At 41.1% G+C, this 17641-nt stretch overlaps 1 protein-coding gene across 2 annotated transcripts in view; it reads left to right on the forward strand.

Moving 5' to 3' along the window:
* The first annotated feature begins 3537 nt into the window (after positions 1–3537).
* Positions 3538–17641, forward strand: part of prickle1a (prickle homolog 1a) — a 61159-nt gene continuing 47055 nt past the window's right edge. For both annotated transcript variants that reach the window (XM_028810793.2, XM_051919671.1), the window contains exon 1: positions 3538–3875. The gene's annotated coding sequence lies outside the window, so the exon portion shown is untranslated. The remainder of the gene's footprint in view (positions 3876–17641) is intronic.

Below are 17641 nucleotides of genomic sequence, written 5' to 3' on the forward strand. Positions count from 1 at the left end.
ACGGCGACGGAGCCTCGTCCTTTCTGGGGAAATAAGAAGAGAGAGATGAGTACACTGCCGTTGTCCCCTGGCACACCTTGTCGCGGTGTGTGTCAGATCCTTAAACTGCTCCCCATGTACGCGTGCGTGACATGACCCTCCCTTCAGCCTAGACCCATTGGGTCAGGTGGCCCGAACCGAGAGGTCGTGAACCCGGGAGAGTGCGAACCCGGGAGAGTGCATCGGCATTGGCCTGAAAGTTACCTAGGCAAAAAGTGATGGTGAATTTATACGGCTGCAGGTCCAAAAACTACCTGGTAAACCAAGGGTTCGAGTCCCTGTGAAGGGCCATCCACTGGAGGGCGGCATGGTCCGTCACCAGGGTGAACTCTTGGCCCAGCAGGTAGTACCGCAGGTGAGTTACCGCCCACTTGATGGCCAAGGCTTCCCATTCCACAGCTGCATACCTTGACTCCCGGTCCAACAGCATCCAGCTCAGGTACATGATGGGGTGTTCGACACCATCGACACTTTGGCTCAGCACGGCAGCAAGACCTGTGTCTGAAGCGTCGGTCTGGAGGAGAAAAGGAAGTGAAAAATAAGGTGTTCTGAAAACTGGTGCCATTGTGAGGGCCATTTTTAAGTCACTGAATGCCCATTCTTTCTGTGGAAATAAGAAGAGAGAACACAGCCGTTGTCCCCTGGCACGACTTGTTGCAGTGCATGTTGGGTCCTTAAACTGCTCCCCATGCACGTGTGCGTGACAATATATATACTGTATATATATATTATACATACATACATATTATATACAGTAATATATATTATTACTGTATAAAATATATTTGGGTCTACTGTATAAAAAAGGATCATTCTAATTTGCAAGGAGAATATATTACATTTACTATGTTAAAACTACACATTTATTTAAATAATCCTCACTAATATTTTTCACAAAGGGGCTTTGCACAAAAAAGTGCAATACAGAGTTTATCATTTCTTATATGGAAACATTTCTGGCACAATAGTAAAGGTAGAGCTAAGTGAAACTATGATGATACTCAGTCATACCAGAAACTAGGATGCATGTCAACTTAGGCTGTACTCAGCCTTCATTTAAGAAGCAACTGGTTGGGAAACTGAGCCACTTCAACAATTGGCTTATTTTTGCTGGATGAAATCCTTTAGGGGCTCCAAGCACTGAAAAAAATGTAGTGACCTCTCATATGTAATTTACAATATTAAAAACCTGAAAGTTAAGCTGAAATTTAAAATACTTCTTGCTAAATTGTATGATTGCAAAAACATGGACATATTAATCTACAATGACAATATATATATATATATATATATATATATATATATATATATATATATATATATATATATATATATATACACACACACACAGAGAGAGAGAGAGAGAGAGAGAGAGGGTATGCTTTTATGCAGTGAGTCAAGACTACATTTGCAATGTGTTGTTTTCTGAGGGCTTCTTAAAAAACAGATTTGTGGAGCTGATAGAAATTGTTAATATTTGAAAAATACACATCCTCTCCAGAAAGAGGCCAACACCTTTTAGAAACCTTAGGAATATTCTAAAAATCACCCATTTCCAAATTCATTTAAGGGTTATGCAAGGATGAAGTCTATCCTAGCAACATTCAATGCAAGGCAGGACTCAGCCCTAAACAGGATGGCAGTCCATCATGAGACACAACAAAATACACATGTAGTCTCATTCATATGGAGCCAAATTAAAGTCACCAATTAACACTGCTGTCTCAGATTCAGTAGACTTAACTGGAAATCCCACACATGCCTGGGTGACATTTGCACAGATTCCCTCTGTATACAGGAGTTTTACTCTAGGTATTTTGGTTTTGCTCCACATCCCAAAGCCGTATATGTATGAAATATGAAATTATTTGAAAAAAAAAAAATGTTTTCTAATTTTGTACCCTAACTTTACTAATGCCCCAAATTGTGCCTGTCTATGTGGTAATTCAGCACTAAAGTAACCATGTAAAAATTGCTTCCTCTTGTTCAGAATTTTTTGTTTTAATAAACTATTTTAATACAAAATAGAAACAGAGATCTATAGTAAGTCTGTTTGTTTATAATCTAAAAGGAAACTGCATCACTTGTTCTATACTGTAAGTGCTTATCTGATTTCCCTTTGGACAACTCAAATATGATTAAATGCATAAAAGAAATATATAATTTGCTCTAATTAAAAAATAATCCACATGTGCATTGTGCTAGACTTGCTTATATCTTGTCAGTGCCATGGAAAGTTGAAGCATATTTTGGCAGCAATAGTCACAAGGCAGAAACAGGCAACAGAGGTGGACACAGGATCGGATGCCATCCTTTAGAGATATTTCACATTCATCAACCAGCGCAATAGCATACTTTGGTCTGTGGGTTGAAATTCTCAATAAGAAAATGCCAGTTACGAAAAGAGGCATTATAGCTGGCCATTTAGGTGGTGCCCAAGTGTTGCAACACTGTGAGCAACAACATGCACGGTTAATTCCACCTTAAGGGCCCATAAAAACTAGTTTATTTTTAAAATTATTACAGTATACTACACCATACTGTATATATGCAGCATATATGGCATCTTACAATTTGCACCAAGTTTGCCTCCTCAAAATAGGCAGTACTATAATATTCATACATAAATAAAAAGTGGAAACTCACCAATTAATACCACAAATATTAAAGATTCATCTATCCATTTGCTGAATCAAATTCTGTGTGCCCTGCTAGGTACTGGGTTCTTTTATGCATTTGTTTTATGACCATGGATGGAATTTCAGTGATATAAAAGATTCCTGAAGAAAGAAAGAAAGAAAGAAAGAAAGAAAGAAAGAAAGAAAGAAAGAAAGAAAGAAAGAAAGAAAGATTTTAATTGTGGTAACATTATCAAACAAGGTTAACAATTTAAAAGGTTGCAAGGTTACTTGAGCTATTATTATTTGGCTGCTACCTTTATACAAGGCATTTAAGAAAGAATTGGTTACGTTTTTAAATGCTTTTTTTTTTCAACTGGTTCACAGGCATGTCATACAGTGCCAGTGGCACGACTTGAACCCATAACTTACATCTTATAGTTTATATCTTCTGCTACTGTTTAATCCTGTTTAACCTAAGTGTTTGGGGTGGGTGTGGGGACCGGCAGCACCCTTACAAACAGAACATGCAGTATCCATATAGAGACCCGGCCTTTCAAACTGCAAACGTGAGGCAAAAACCCTAATAACTGCACCACTGTACTCCCCGAGACGTCAAATGCTTCTTTTAATTACTCCGCAACAGACAGATGTCGTATTTTCTTTTTGAAATGGCTCCAGACATTCCGATTATTTGAAAGTGTTCTTCAATGACAACAGAAAGCGCCTGCAAGTCTTTGGGTCGCCGTCCACTTTTTTTTTTCCTGGTACCTCCCCTTCCCGTGGCTGCTTGTGGCCCGGCCTCCAGGTTTTCCCATCTACCCGGCTTGTCACTCTCTCGAGGATTGGGGAGATTGGGGGGGTTGCTTGTTTAAGCCAATGGGCTGGGAGTAAACGTTAATGTCATTTCAGTGTGTACAGAGGCTCGGGCGCGTTGGTGCGCGAGTCGCTGCATAGCCAGACGAAGCAATTTACTTGAACGCCAGAGCTTCGGCAGAAGACGCTCTTTCTTCAGTTCCCCCTACGTAAAAATGTGTCCCTTTATATTGTACTGACTGACGGGAGGTCGACGGAGTGGCAATTTGGCGGACCCCTGAAGCTTCCAAACTCCAATGTGATTCTTTGTAAAACCTGTCAACTGCAAATAAACTTAGAAAATACAAGGAATAGCAGGCTGGAGCTGCTGCATCCCGTTATCAGCACACGCCGTCGTTTGAGGTGAGTCCTTACGTCTCATAAATATGCGCTTGACCGGTTATATTTAAAAACATACGAGGTAGTAGGAAATTAGTAGATAAGTAGAGAAACAAAATGATTGCAATTAAAGCTGAAAAGGGTCACCTTCTCTCTCTTGTCACTTTACTTGTCTTCTCGCAGGTCTGACGGCGTACTTAAGTGAGATTGCTGCTCAGGAATCCTGGCAGCAATGCTGCTTTCTGTAACTGCTTGCTTGCACACCAAAAAAGTTGCAGTCTTTTTTTTCGTTATAACAATGCACGATATTTCTCGTTTAAGTATAAATGCTTATTATTGTTATTTGTATTAGTACTGTCTCCATCGCCCCCCACCCCCCGGTAATTAAAAAGGTACCTAAAGTGGAGCAATTGAGGAAAGCTGGCAGAAAAGTGGATAAAAGTGTGATGATTGAAGAAGTGGGGATGGCTGATCCTAGTTCTGGGAAGAAACAAATTAAGTAGTTTGGAATCGTTGTTTGTTTGAGTAAGCAAGAGTCGACGTATAATGCACACAATAAATGCAGCTTGATCGCGATGCATAAACGCGTAACGGAGATTAATGACAACCCTCGGAACAGCCCAGAGTTCCCAAATTCTTCCCCTTGCCAGTTTTATCGTCATCCGAAACGTGCCGGGCTATTAACTTTTACCTCTGTGTGTGTTTCTGTACATTACTTATTCAGTAAGCACTGAATATTTACAATACGCCTCAACAGTACTTGACATGTTATGTCTTATTATGGGTATAAAACTGCAACCTCACAATAACTTAAGTGATTATTTCTATGTGGACGGGACTGACTGTACTGAGAAGACAGATAGACCTCCCAACACTGCTTTCCCCATTTAATACTCTTGCAAATTTACTTGAGAAATATACGCAGGAGACGTCTTTAAGAATGCAAGGCAGCTTAATTTACTAAACAGTTATTAAAGCATTTTCCGTGGGATGCTTAAAACAGTCCGTTCAAATATGCACGTTTAAGCAGGGACGTCTTTACAGTACGGTACAATACGTAATGTCAGATGCTTTTTTTTTTTTTTTTTTAATAAAAACCTTCATCCAACAGTCATTTCCTGACACACTAATTAACAGCCATAGCGAATAGAATCCAGAAATGAACTGGAAAGAGAACTGTCTTTATGTATTATGATTGGCCGATTTCTGCTTGTTTTATGGCCCCCTAGTGACTTAGACACAACTTCTAGTCTTCTTTTTTCTTTTTTCCCAAGAAAAGTACAAACAAGTGATCTGAATTGGACAGTCAAGTTTTTATATAGAGCAATGTAGTTTAACTTGATAGGCAATTTTTTTTTAAATCTAGTGTCTTCTTGGCATAGCTGTAAGAGAGAGAGCATCTGCACTGTCATAGGGTGCTAAAGAATTGATCAAAATATACGCATTCAAATGCATTATTTTAAGGTAACTATACATTACTTAGGAAAATCTTTAAAGTAAATCAGTAAGACATTAAAAGTAAGACAGTATTAAGTAGGGAAACTGGTAAATGAGTCTAGTTTTGTGCTTTAGCTTTGTGGCAGTATTGTAAAAAAAATTGTATTCTTTGACAGCTAACTTTTTAATTATGTCAGTTTTAAAGATTAAGAAGTAGAAGAAATCTGAACAGCATACACTTTCTCCACATTAAAAGTTAAGTTCAGTTTAGTTTGTTTTAAATGTTGAATGCTCTTTTATGGAAAAAGTTGTACAATGTCAAATGCAACTATTTTCCTGTATTTGAGGGAGGAAAATACTTTCAAACAGAACAGCTCATTTATAAAAAGAGGTGAAATGGGAATTCTTATTTCTTTGCTGTGCGTAGCTGATCCTGCACAGTGAGGGATCTTAAAGGCACAGTTTTAACTAAGTTGACCTACTGAATAAGTGAGTGAGTGGTACTGCTGTATGGTTTGGAAACGTTTTGACGCATTTAAAGTCCAGATGTATATGCTCAGCTGTTGCCTGTCTCTTGGGTGACAACTGACAGGTCCCCTTTAAAAGTTATTATTTTATAGCGTTTGTAAATGAGATTTAGTCTCCATTGTACATTTGTGTTATCTTCCTTCACCAGACCCACAAGAAAACATTTTTCAGATTTAGTTTCATTTGAGTTGTGCTCATCTTTTCAACTTTTTCTCTGGCTATATGACATACACATAACGATATAGCTATTAACCACAACGCCCATGAAAAACTGTTTTAGGACTGGAGGAATTTATGAAACAAATTGAGAAAGGGAGAGTTTAGTAGTACATAGCCTTACTAGGAGTAATCTGAAACAACAGCCGTTTATCTTTGCTGTCTGTTTAGGATTTAATTTGGCATGCATTTAGTCAGGGCTTTCCTTGGACAGAAATCTGTCATTGTGGCCACAGCTGGGGGCATGGCAAAGCAAAATATAGCACTCTGCTGGGACCAACATCAACTTTTAAACCTTGTTGGCTATGAAGGTATACAGTAAGGGTGTGGGGGATGGATATTCAAAATACAGTTTAAAAGAATCGAATTTTGTATTGTCTTTTTTTGGTGGTGAATTATTCAGTTTAATGGACACATGAATTGAGTCGGCATTGTTCTGTTGAGGTCAAGATAATCTAAATAATTTGATTGCAAAGAAAAAACAAATGTTACTTGTTATGTTTTGTAAAAACATGTTTACAATTAGAGTTGCACCTTGAAAACAGTTTTAAAAACTTCACCAAAGCCCGAGTTAGAATATAGTTGGTTTATAAACATAACAACATTTCTTGTTTTATTTAAAGAGCAGTTATAACCCTTTAGAGGCAAATATCTTAAAGCATCAGTCACTAAGGTAAATGTGTTGTATGAAATGTCCCAGATTAAGCTGGCAGTGTCCCCTAGTGGTCAGAAATGTGGAAATCATGGTCCATAGCTAAATCAAGTGAACTTACTGCAGTTCCAAATTGTACTGTGAAGGATGGTGTCTGTATTTTCTAGCAGTCATTTATAATTAAAAATTGATCTTACCATTTGTTTAGTAAATAAATATTTAATAAATAAATATAATAATTTACTGTGGTTTACAGATGATGATTTTGAAGCATGCATTTAATACAGGTTGCTTCAACTTTGAAAGCTTTTTGGGGAAAAATAATTTTTATTTTTTCTGTCTTCGTAATAACAAAGACTCTTTAAGCACAGCAGCTCAGGTTGCAGTGCAAACAACATAGATCTACAGCCTCCCAGGGCTCAAGTTTGGCATCCTTGCAGGCTACCCCATCTGATACAAGGCTGCTCAACTCAAAGTCCTTGAGGGCTGCCAAGCATTACCATTTCGGTTCCACCTGGGCAGTCACTTAACTTGATTGATTATTTCATTAATTCAGTATGTTAATTGCCATCTTTGACACCAAATGTTTTCCATGTGTATTTATGACAACCAATCCAAGGAAATATTTGTAATTTCTGAAAATAAGTATAATTGTTAATCAGGTAACTTTTTCCATTCATGAAAACTAAGTGGAAAAGCATTTTGGTTATCAAGAGCTAATATAGCAGTAGTAAATTATTGAATTTCCCCTTGGGATTAATAAAGTATCTATCTATCTATCTATCTATCTATCTATCTATCTATCTATCTATCTATCTATCTATCTATCTATCTATCTATCTATCTCTAGCTACTAAACACATGCCTTTGTAGAATCTGTCCTCCGATGCCCCCAAGACCAACATAATGTACTATAAACCAAAAAAAAGGTTTCAGGATATAATTACACTGTTTAGCAGAAATAATAAAAATAATATTCATAAGGCATAGAGCTGGTCAGGCTTTTATATTATTTAGTGCAAATGCTAATTATTTAAGATTAATTTACCCCCAGTTAAAGAGTATGATAAAACTACATTAATGAATTACATTGATATACTGTAGCACTTTTCAAACCTCTCAAAGCAATTTACATAGACAGGGGGAATCACTTCAACCACCACCAATGTGTAGCATCCACCTAGATGATTCAATTGTTGTCATTTTTGAACCAGTATGCTTTCCACACCTTAGGTGTTAAGTGGTGAAGGTGTGAGAGAGATAGTTGTCCAATAAAGCACAGGGGATTAGGGAGCCAGTTTAGTCAGGACATCAGGAATTGCCTTACTCTTTTTGAAAGATGCCCAGGGATCTTTTATGACCACAGAGTGTCAGGACCTTGGTTTTATGCATCTTCAAAAAGACAGCACCAATTTTTATAGTATAGTGTCCCCATCACTGAACAGGGGCATTGGTATCTGTGCAAGTCCAGGACACATCCATCCATCCATCCATTTTCCAACGCGCTGAATCCGAACACAGGGTCACGGGGGTCTGCTGGAGCCAATCCCAGCCAACACAGGGCACAAGGCAGGAAACAATCCTGGGCAGGGTGCCAACCCACCGCAGGACACACACAAACACACCCACACACCAAGCACACACTAGGACCAATTTAGAACGCCAATCCACCTAACCAGCATGTCTTAGGACTGTGGGAGGAAACCGGAGTGCCCGGAGGAAACCCACGCAGACACAGGGAGAACATGCGAACTCCACGCAGGGAGGACCTGGGAAGCAAACCCAGGTCCCCAGGTCTCCCAACTGCGAGGCAGCAGCGCTACCCACTGTGCCACCGTGCCGCCTCCAGGACACATACAAGCATTTATTTATGATAATTCTGCTCTGTTCTTTTACAGGTAATTATTTTCAGGCTTATAATTTTTGAATGTTGTAAAAGTAATAAGAATGTAATACTGAAAGGTTTCTATTAGAGCTGCTCTAGTCAATCAATTTTCACTACAAAAGACTTGATCAGTGATCGGTAAATTGTCCAATCACAAAAAACAATCTTTTCAGCTCCTGCTTTTTTAGGCATTACGGTAATTTAGTTGCAATTCTCTTTCATACAAGGTATTACACTAAGTGAAACAAAGCAAGTCAAGGCTTGTTTTACAAGAGTTCAAGAGAGAGAGATGACTGGAATATTAGCCTTTACTCAAAAGAAAGTGGAGTAATACATTGAGAGAGAGGAATTTGAGAAGTAGTCCTGTGCAATTAGACAAAGAGAAAGAACATCTACTTTAATGAATTCAGACCTTCTTGTTTTGTCCTTTAAATTAAAATGGTCACCATTTGAGTAAGGACAGTGAGCTTGTTTTGAAGGCAACAGCTTACATTTTCAATTGAAAAAAGAAAAGATAAAGATGAATTTGAAATTGCTGCTTAGTTAACAGTAGTCTTGTCAGCTTAACAGAAAAATGCGTCTTTTACTTATAAACCTGTTAAGAATGTTAGTCTTGTGTCTTCTTGATAAACATAAGCTTCTATGTATATGGTGTAATAAGAAGAAGACAGACAGATCAAGGTTTGTGATTTTGAGCCCCGTATACTGTAAATCAAAGTCAAAATTCTTTCCAAGAAATCATATGTCTAAAAGGGATGGGTAGATGGACAATTTAAAGAGCCGGGCAGGAAATTAGAAACGTGGAATGCTGGGAAGGCATTGTGGTGGATGGGAAATGGACGTCATCAGTGTGGGACCAGAGGAGAGAAAGGAACCCGGAAGTGTTGTTCTTTTGGTTGTCCGGGTAGGATTATGGTGGCGGCGCTTCATCTTTTCTACGGGAAGAGAGAGAGGGAGAGGTTAGTACCCCGCCATTGTCCCCTGGCAGCCCAGACCCATCGGGTTGTTCGGCCCGATCTGAGAAGTCGTGAACCTGGGAGAGAGCATCAGCGTTGGCTTGGAGGCGATAAGTGATGGTAAACTTGTAGGTCTGCAAGTTCAAAAACCACCTAGTGACCCGAGGGTTCGAGCCCTGTGGAGAGCCAGCCACTGGAGAGCAGCATGGTCTGTCACCAGGGTGAACTCTCGACCCAATAGGTAGTACTGCAGGTACGTTACCGCCCACTTGATGGCCAGAGCTTCTTGTTCCACCGCTGCATACCTGGTCTCCCGGTCCAACAGTTTCCGGCTGAGGTATATCACTGGGTGCTCGACACCATCGATGCTCTGGCTCAGCACGGCACCTAGACCTGTGTCCGAAGCATCGGTCTGGAGGAGAAAAGGGAAGAGAAAAATCAGGTGTTCACAAAGCAGGTGCTGTCGTGAGGGCCATCTTCAAGTCACTGAATGCTTGCTCTGTCACGCTATTCCACACCACATAAGGGGCCCATTTCTTTGTCCTATCTGTCAAGGGTACGGCCCTCTGAGAAAAACGAGGCACAAACCGGCGATAGTAGCTCGCTTGTCCTAAGAAAGCCTGCACCTGCTTCTTTACTAATGGCCAGGGCCATTCTAGGATGGCCTTGATTTTGTCTCCCGGCTGAAATTTGTGTAGGGAGGAATTCCTATTATAATTCCGGGCCTGTGCTGCTTGAGCCCAAGACATGTGCTCTTTTAGGAGGGGCCGAATTTTCTCTAATCTATTGCGTAACTGCGCGATATATTCTAGGATGTTGGTGGAGGGAAGGGCCTCCCCTTCCCAACCTTCTTTCAACACATTCAATATGCCCCGGGGTTGGTGCCCGTACAGGAGTTCAAAAGGGGAAAACCCTGTGGAGGCCTGTGGCACCTCCCGGTAGGCGAAAAGCACCAGCGGTAAAAGTTGGGCCCAGTTCCTATCGTCCACCCTGACTACCTTGCAGAGCATCTGTTTCAGGGTCTGGTTAAAGCGTTCCACCAGCCCGTCTGTCTGGGGGTGGTACACTGACATCCTGAGATGCTTAATACGGAGTAACTTGGCGACTTCCCTGAACGTATCCGAAGTAAAGGGTATCCCTTGATCCATAAGGACTTCTTTAGGTATGCCCACTTGGGGGGAAAAAAGCGGTACTAGTTCCCGTGCAATATTTTTTGAATTGGCAGCTCGCAGGGGAACCGCTTCGGGATATCGAGTTGCATAGTCGACCATCACCAGTATATATTTATGGCCTCGTGTTGAAGGCTGTAGGGGTCCTACTTTATGGACACCGATCCTTTCAAATGGCACGTCTATGAGGGGAATTGGGACGAGAGGAGTGCGGTCCCTCTGGGGAATCTGACGCAGTTGACAGACTGGGCAAGACTGACAAAACCGTCGGACCTCCTTGTTGATCCTGGGCCAGTAAAACCAGAGCTTCACTCTCTCCATTGTTTTTTCAGCCCTGAGGTGGGCGTGTAAGAGGTGGGCATGCGCTAGTTCACACACTTGCCACCGGTAGGTCCGCGGGACTAACAGCAACTTCCGCACCTCGCCTTCGTGTTCCGCAACTCGATACGACAATTCATTATCTAATACAAAGTAGGGTCCCGGTGGAGTGGAATCAGCTAATGATATATCGTTTGCAGAGACAATAGCATTCTGGGCAAACTTCAGGGAATCATTGTTCCACTGTTCTCTTTTAAAGGATGCCGGCGTGAACCGAAACTGATATTCCGCGCCAGCGAGTGGATCGGGGCTAGCCTCATCCCAACTGGAACCTCCTCCAGTTGTGTTTCCGGGGTGAGGTCCGTAGCCAAAAAGGGCTCACCCGGCTCATCCACGTCATCAGCAGTCGCCAAAGAGCATGGCATGGGAGCAGCTGGGAGGGGCGCATGCCCTTCCATAATCAGACCCAACTTGGGTTTCGGAGTGGTAACAGTTCTACCGCATTTACTTTTCGACCAGTCTTGTCCCAGTATAACTGGGAAGGGGGGCTTGGGCAGCACAGCGACGAGCATCTCTCTAGGCTCCCCCTCCCAGGTTATAAAGCACTTTGCAGACCTATACGACCTGGTCTTCCCATGTATACAAGTGACTCTCGTGTTTGGAGCTCTCCACTGTTGCGGTAAAACGTAACGGTGAGCAACAATGGTAATGTTACTTCCGGAATTGAACAGTGCCACCACCGAATGCCCATTTATTAGCACCACTCCCGTATTATTGATCGCCAGAGGATTAGACAGTGCACAATACCTCTCACCCTTGGCCCAGCTGCAGTCCATCGGTTCCTGGTTGAGGGGACAGGAGGTGACGATATGCCCCACCTCGCCACACTTGAAACAGCGCGGCGGGGTGGGTACCCTGTCCCTTGGTCTAGCCGGAGCCTCTGGAATGCAGCAGGTGGGCTCCGAGGTGGTCACCTGTCCCTGTCTGACCCCTGTCGGATATGGACCCCGCAAGCCGGCTTACCTGGGCGAGGTTTTCCGGCATAGCATGTATAAATGCTTCGCACACGACCTGCTCGACTACCTGGCGAGCCTGGTTAATGTCTGGCCATAGCCAGCGACCGATCTTGCCCCAGAACTCAAAGGCCTGTGCTCTAGCTGGGCTGCTGGGGTCGAATTTCCAGTGCTGCCATTCCATCACGTGCTGGCTGGAGGTTATGCTGTAGCGCTTATAGATATCGGCCTTAAGGAGGTCGTATTGGGCGGCTACTTCCTCGGGAAGGTCATGATAGGCCTGCTGCGCCGGGCCCTTGAAGTATGGGGCCAGAATGGATGCCCACTCCTCCCGCGGCCACTGGTTACGGGTGGCTGTCCTCTCGAAAATCGAGAGGTAGGATTCTGTGTCATCCACCTCCAAGAGAGGAATGATAGGAGGAGGCAGGGGTTGTGTGGGCTCCAGCTTTTCCATCTCTGCCGCTGCCAGCCGTCTCTTTGTCTCGGCGAGCTCTGCCTTCGTGGCCGCCTGGTCCATCTAGAGCGCCTGGAGCTCGTTGGCCATAGTGGTTAGGACCATGTTCAGATCCTGCCCTTCTGACATCGTTTTCAAGGCTGTATCCTGCCGACTACGCCACTGTAATAAAAACAAGACAGACAGATCAAGGTTTGGGGTTTTGAGCCCTGTATACTGTAAATCAAGGTCAAAATTCTTTCCAAGAAATCATAAGACAAAAAGGGATGGGTGGATGGACAATTTAAAGAGCCAGACCAGAAATTAGAAATGTGGAATGCTGGGAAGGTGTGGTGGTGGATGGGTAATGCACGTCATCAGTGTGGGACCAGAGGAGAGAAAGGAACCTGGAAGTGTTGTTCTTTTGGTTGTCCGGGTAGGATTATGGCAGTGGCGCTTCGTCTTTTCTACAGGAAAAGAGAGAGAGGTTAGTACCCTGCCATTGTCCCCTGGCACGACTTGTCGCGACGCGCGTCGGGTCTTTAAACTGCTCCCCATGCACTCGTGCGTGACAATGGTTATGCAGGAGCTTAGTTTAAAAGTGTTTTAAAAGGATAAAGAGGGAAAAAAAACTGAATTAGTATTAGAATTTGCCGATCAATGACATGAAATCGGTAATCGGTATTAACCTTAAAAACCTGATCAGAGCATCCCTAGTTTCTACATTAGTTCATAATCTTTTTTTGTCATTTATGATAAGTAAGGTTTTGAAGAAGGATATGTGTTGTTTGTTTTAGTGCCTAAAGAATAAGTATCCTCTGTTGTAAGATTTTCTGTAACATAGGTTAATTATCTGTTTTGTCTTGGGAACTGATGTTCTGGAATGTTATTAAAAATAATTAGATGATTTTGTACATTCTATCATTAAAATGTTAAGTACTCCCTTTCAATGTGGTTAGAAAAAGCAGTTTCAGAAAATTAATTAATGAAAGTGGTAAACATGTAATTGAATTTGCATCTGTCAATTGCAAGCTGTCAATTCAAAAGCAGTAAAATGTGCATCAACGATTATAAAACTTTTTAAGTTTTGAGAAATAACTCCTTATCTCATAAGTGTTTTAGAATTTGTATTATAGCAAGGCACTCACAGATTCAAAGGCATTCTCTTAGGTTAATCTGATGTGAGCTAAGTAAGTATACACTTTGATGACTTGCATGTCATCCAGAGCTGATTCTTCCCTTGTGGAAGCTACTGCTGGCAGAGATTATTGCTGTTGTATTTATCTTGTTTATAATCATTATATTGTTTAGCATACAACATATGTTAGTTTTGTTAGGTCAGTAGAGGTCTGGGTCCAGTCCCACTGTCTGTGTGCAATTTGCATGTTTTGCTGTGTTGTTATCTGGGTTTTCTCTCTGTGTACGTTTTTTATTTCTACATCACCGTTTAGGTTGACTGGCATCTCTAAATGGCTCTTGTGGTGGTCAGCTGGGGGCTGTGCACAGTTGCGATGCCTGGACAGACCAGGAGAGGGACTGTGCCTCCCCTGGACAACGAGAAGGCAGCTGCCCTGGTTGGTGTGGAGGCCACGGGAAAGGAGCATGAAAGCTCAACCCTATAAGGGCCCGTGGTCAACGGCAGGGGGTGCCCGGACGAGTAAGGAGCCCTGGACATCAGCACTTCCGCTACACCCAGAGGTGCTGGCGGAAGAAATACCAGGGACACCCAGAGTGCTTCCGGGTGCTCATGTGGCACTTCCGCCATACCAGGAAGTGCTGCAGGAAGCTCATCAGGAGGCACCTGGAGCACATCCGGGTGGGAATAAAATGGCCACCTCTCTCCAGTCGTCAGCCGGAGTTGGGAGTAACAGGACAGAGCTCGGAGGAGAGGAGTGGAGGCGGTCGAAGGAAGGCATTGCAAGGCCTAGACTTAAGGGTGATTGGTGCTGGGGCACTGTGTGCTGTGTGAGACAGTTTTTTATTGTAAATGAACGTGGGTGTTTTTGGACTTACAGTGTCTACCTGTTTGTGTCCAGGCTGGTGCTCCACACTCTGTATAAGTAGGTCTGAATGTGTGTGGAGTGTGTTCTATGCCCAGTACACCATGTGACCCTACATTTTATGGAAATGTCAGAAGTTTAAAAAAAAAATTCTCTTAGCAATATATTTAAGAATTTCATGGGTTATATAGTGGGGATTATGTGAGCATTGTCTATGGTTTTCAGACTAAGCCATTTGAAATAATTAGTATCCTAATGACTGAAACTCCATCCATTTGTGAACCTATTTATCCTGGTCAGAGTGACAAGGTTCCCAAGCTGAATGCAGCATCATAGGATCCTAATGACTGATCATATTTTCTTGGATTTATATGTGTAATATAAGTGCTACTCATGTGTAAACTATGATGGTTCAGTTGTAGTATTAGAGCAGACCCTAGTTGTTGAATGTTTGCTTTAAACGTCTTGTGTAAATTGTTTCTAAGATAGCTAATCATTATGAGTACTATATTGCTGTGCTCTTAGCTGTCAAATGTATATTTGCTAATATATACTGCTTCTTAGAACTTGTTAATCCATCTGCGATTGTTAGTTTTAGGTGAATTAAACAAAGTTGTGAATAATGGAAGTAGACATACATGATTGTACATTTTCAGTAACTTGGTTGTATAGACATTTCAGTTTGTTTTACCACAGTACCTGTAAAAATAGAACTGATATTTTGGCTACATGGTGGTATCAACTAGGAAGTTAAACAGTCATAGCATGTAGATTGAATGCAGGCATCCATTAGTTTTCTTAGCTAAATTACAGTTATCTGTATACCTGTACTGCCCTCTGATGGGCATAATGTTTAACAGACTTGTTAAAGGGCAAATTACCATTTTTTCCAAAATCAGTTTGAGAATGATGATTGTCTTTCCTTGTTGATTAAAATGTCAACTATCCCTAAAACATAGAGCTGTTACAATATACAGTATATCACGTTATTGCATATATTAAGTGGCTTTTTTCACTTCATGTGTGAAGTAAACAAAGTATTTCACTAACTGTGCATTAAAACATTTATCAATGAATGAATAAACTGTCTTCTAACACACTTACATATAGAACTACTGATTTTGAATTGCAGTGTCTTGGCTGAGAATATCACATTAGGAAGAGAGGAACCCATTCTGTGAAATCTGAGGTAGCATTGTATTTTTTGAGTGGTATATCTGGTGATCACAATAATGTAAGCATTTAAGTGTTCCATGTTAAAAAATTAGCCTAACTTTAGAATTAATACCAGAAGTCTTATAATAATCCCTAAGTGTAAGTGTACAAAGTGTAAAATTGTTAATGCTGAGAATTGAAAAGCTACAGTGCAGTATTTAAACATTTTGTACATTGTAAATATTTTACCTTTTAATTGGAAAAATAGATTGCAGGACTTTCTGCTGGCAATATACATATTGTTTATAAAATTAGCAATTAAAACATACATAATAAATTCTATTTACTAATCTACCCTTTATATGAACCTTATATACGAGGGGGACCCAAAAATAACCGGAAATAAATAAATAACCTAACAACAACAAAATTCCGGTTATTTTTAGGTTCCCCCCTCGTATTTCTAAAAAAAAAAAAAACAATTGTGTACAGGTAGTCTATTCTCATATCATCTTGTGCAAAGCAGGGCATGCTGCTACATATACTACATACTGTAAGCCAGTTTAAATCACTAAAAAATGGTTTGATATCTGAAGTTAGAAGATTTATAGTAAATAGCATTTTCTTAAGTGAAAATACAGTTTAAACCTTCCCTTTAAGGAAATTAATTGGGTTTCAAAATGCAGAGGACTTTTTATCATAGGAGGTGGGGGCTTAAATGGTTATCCGTGGTTTTTATGCATTTCTGTATGTAATTTGATTAATTGAATTGTGTAGTTAAAGTGGACTAGCATTTCATTTGGGTCTTGTTCCTGTCTGTTGATGAGGCAACCAAGAGGATCCAGGTCCTTGTGGTACTGACATGGGGGGGAAAAAAAGGGATAAAAATATGTCAGAATGAATTATATAAACTTTAATTAATACATTTGATACATATACATATAGTTTCTTTATGTTCTTTGATCCAGTGATTTTACTAGCTTCAACATGTAAGTGCTTTATTAAACCTCCAGACAGTATGGTTTAGAGACCAAAGCTGGACTATAAACCACAAAGTTGCTGGGTTAATCCTCATCTCTGTGTGACCTACACAAAGTCACTTTTCCTGCTAGTGATGTAGGGCAGCCTAAACAGCTGTGCCACTGTAAAGTGTAGGTCCCTTTGTAGAAGAGTGTTATTTGTATTGAATTAACCATTAGCTATCAGTCAGTCATCATCCAACCCGCTATATCCTAACACAGGGTCACGGGTTGTGGGTCTGCTGGAGCCAATCCCAGCCAACAAAAGGCGCAAGGCAGAAACAAATCACGGGCACGGCGGCAGCCCACCGCAGGGCACACACACACACACACACACACACACACACCAAGCACACACTAGGGACAATTTAGGATTGCCAATGCACCTAACCTGCACGTCTTTGGACTGTTGGAGGAAACCAGAGCACCTGGAGAAAACCCACGCAGACACGGGGAGAACATGCAAACTCCACGCAGGGAGGACCCGGGAAGTGAACCCAGGTCTCCTTACTGCGAGGCAGCAGCGTTACCACTGCGCCACCACCAATAGCTATCAATATTATGTAAATTAGAATATTATTTTGCCACACTCTGTTTACAAAGTTTTGTTTACTATTTATTTAACTTAATTGTATTTTTATCTATGCAAATACTGTGATATTTAGTAACTGACTATATAAATACTCTGTGCCTTTATGCAGTGAAGAGTTATGTACAGGAATAAACTAAGTGAAACAATTTGATTCACCAATATTTTACTTGCTACGCATAGGCTGTAGACTATTTTATAAGCAATGAAGAAGCAACTTTTGTCAGAGTCGAATTAAAAAGATAAAGTTGACAGCAGTTCCAGACTTAGTAATACTACTTCTGGTCATTGTGAAAATCTGCTTGATCAACTCAGAATTAGCAAAAGAAGAATATCAAGTGACAAGTGGAAGATTAAATTTGTTTAATAGCACTTGGGACCTGAATGGAATTTTGAAGTGCTCAATTATAATTTCTGTTA

The sequence above is a fragment of the Erpetoichthys calabaricus genome, chromosome 1 (assembly GCF_900747795.2).
Source record: "Erpetoichthys calabaricus chromosome 1, fErpCal1.3, whole genome shotgun sequence".
Lineage (NCBI taxonomy): Eukaryota > Metazoa > Chordata > Cladistia > Polypteriformes > Polypteridae > Erpetoichthys > Erpetoichthys calabaricus.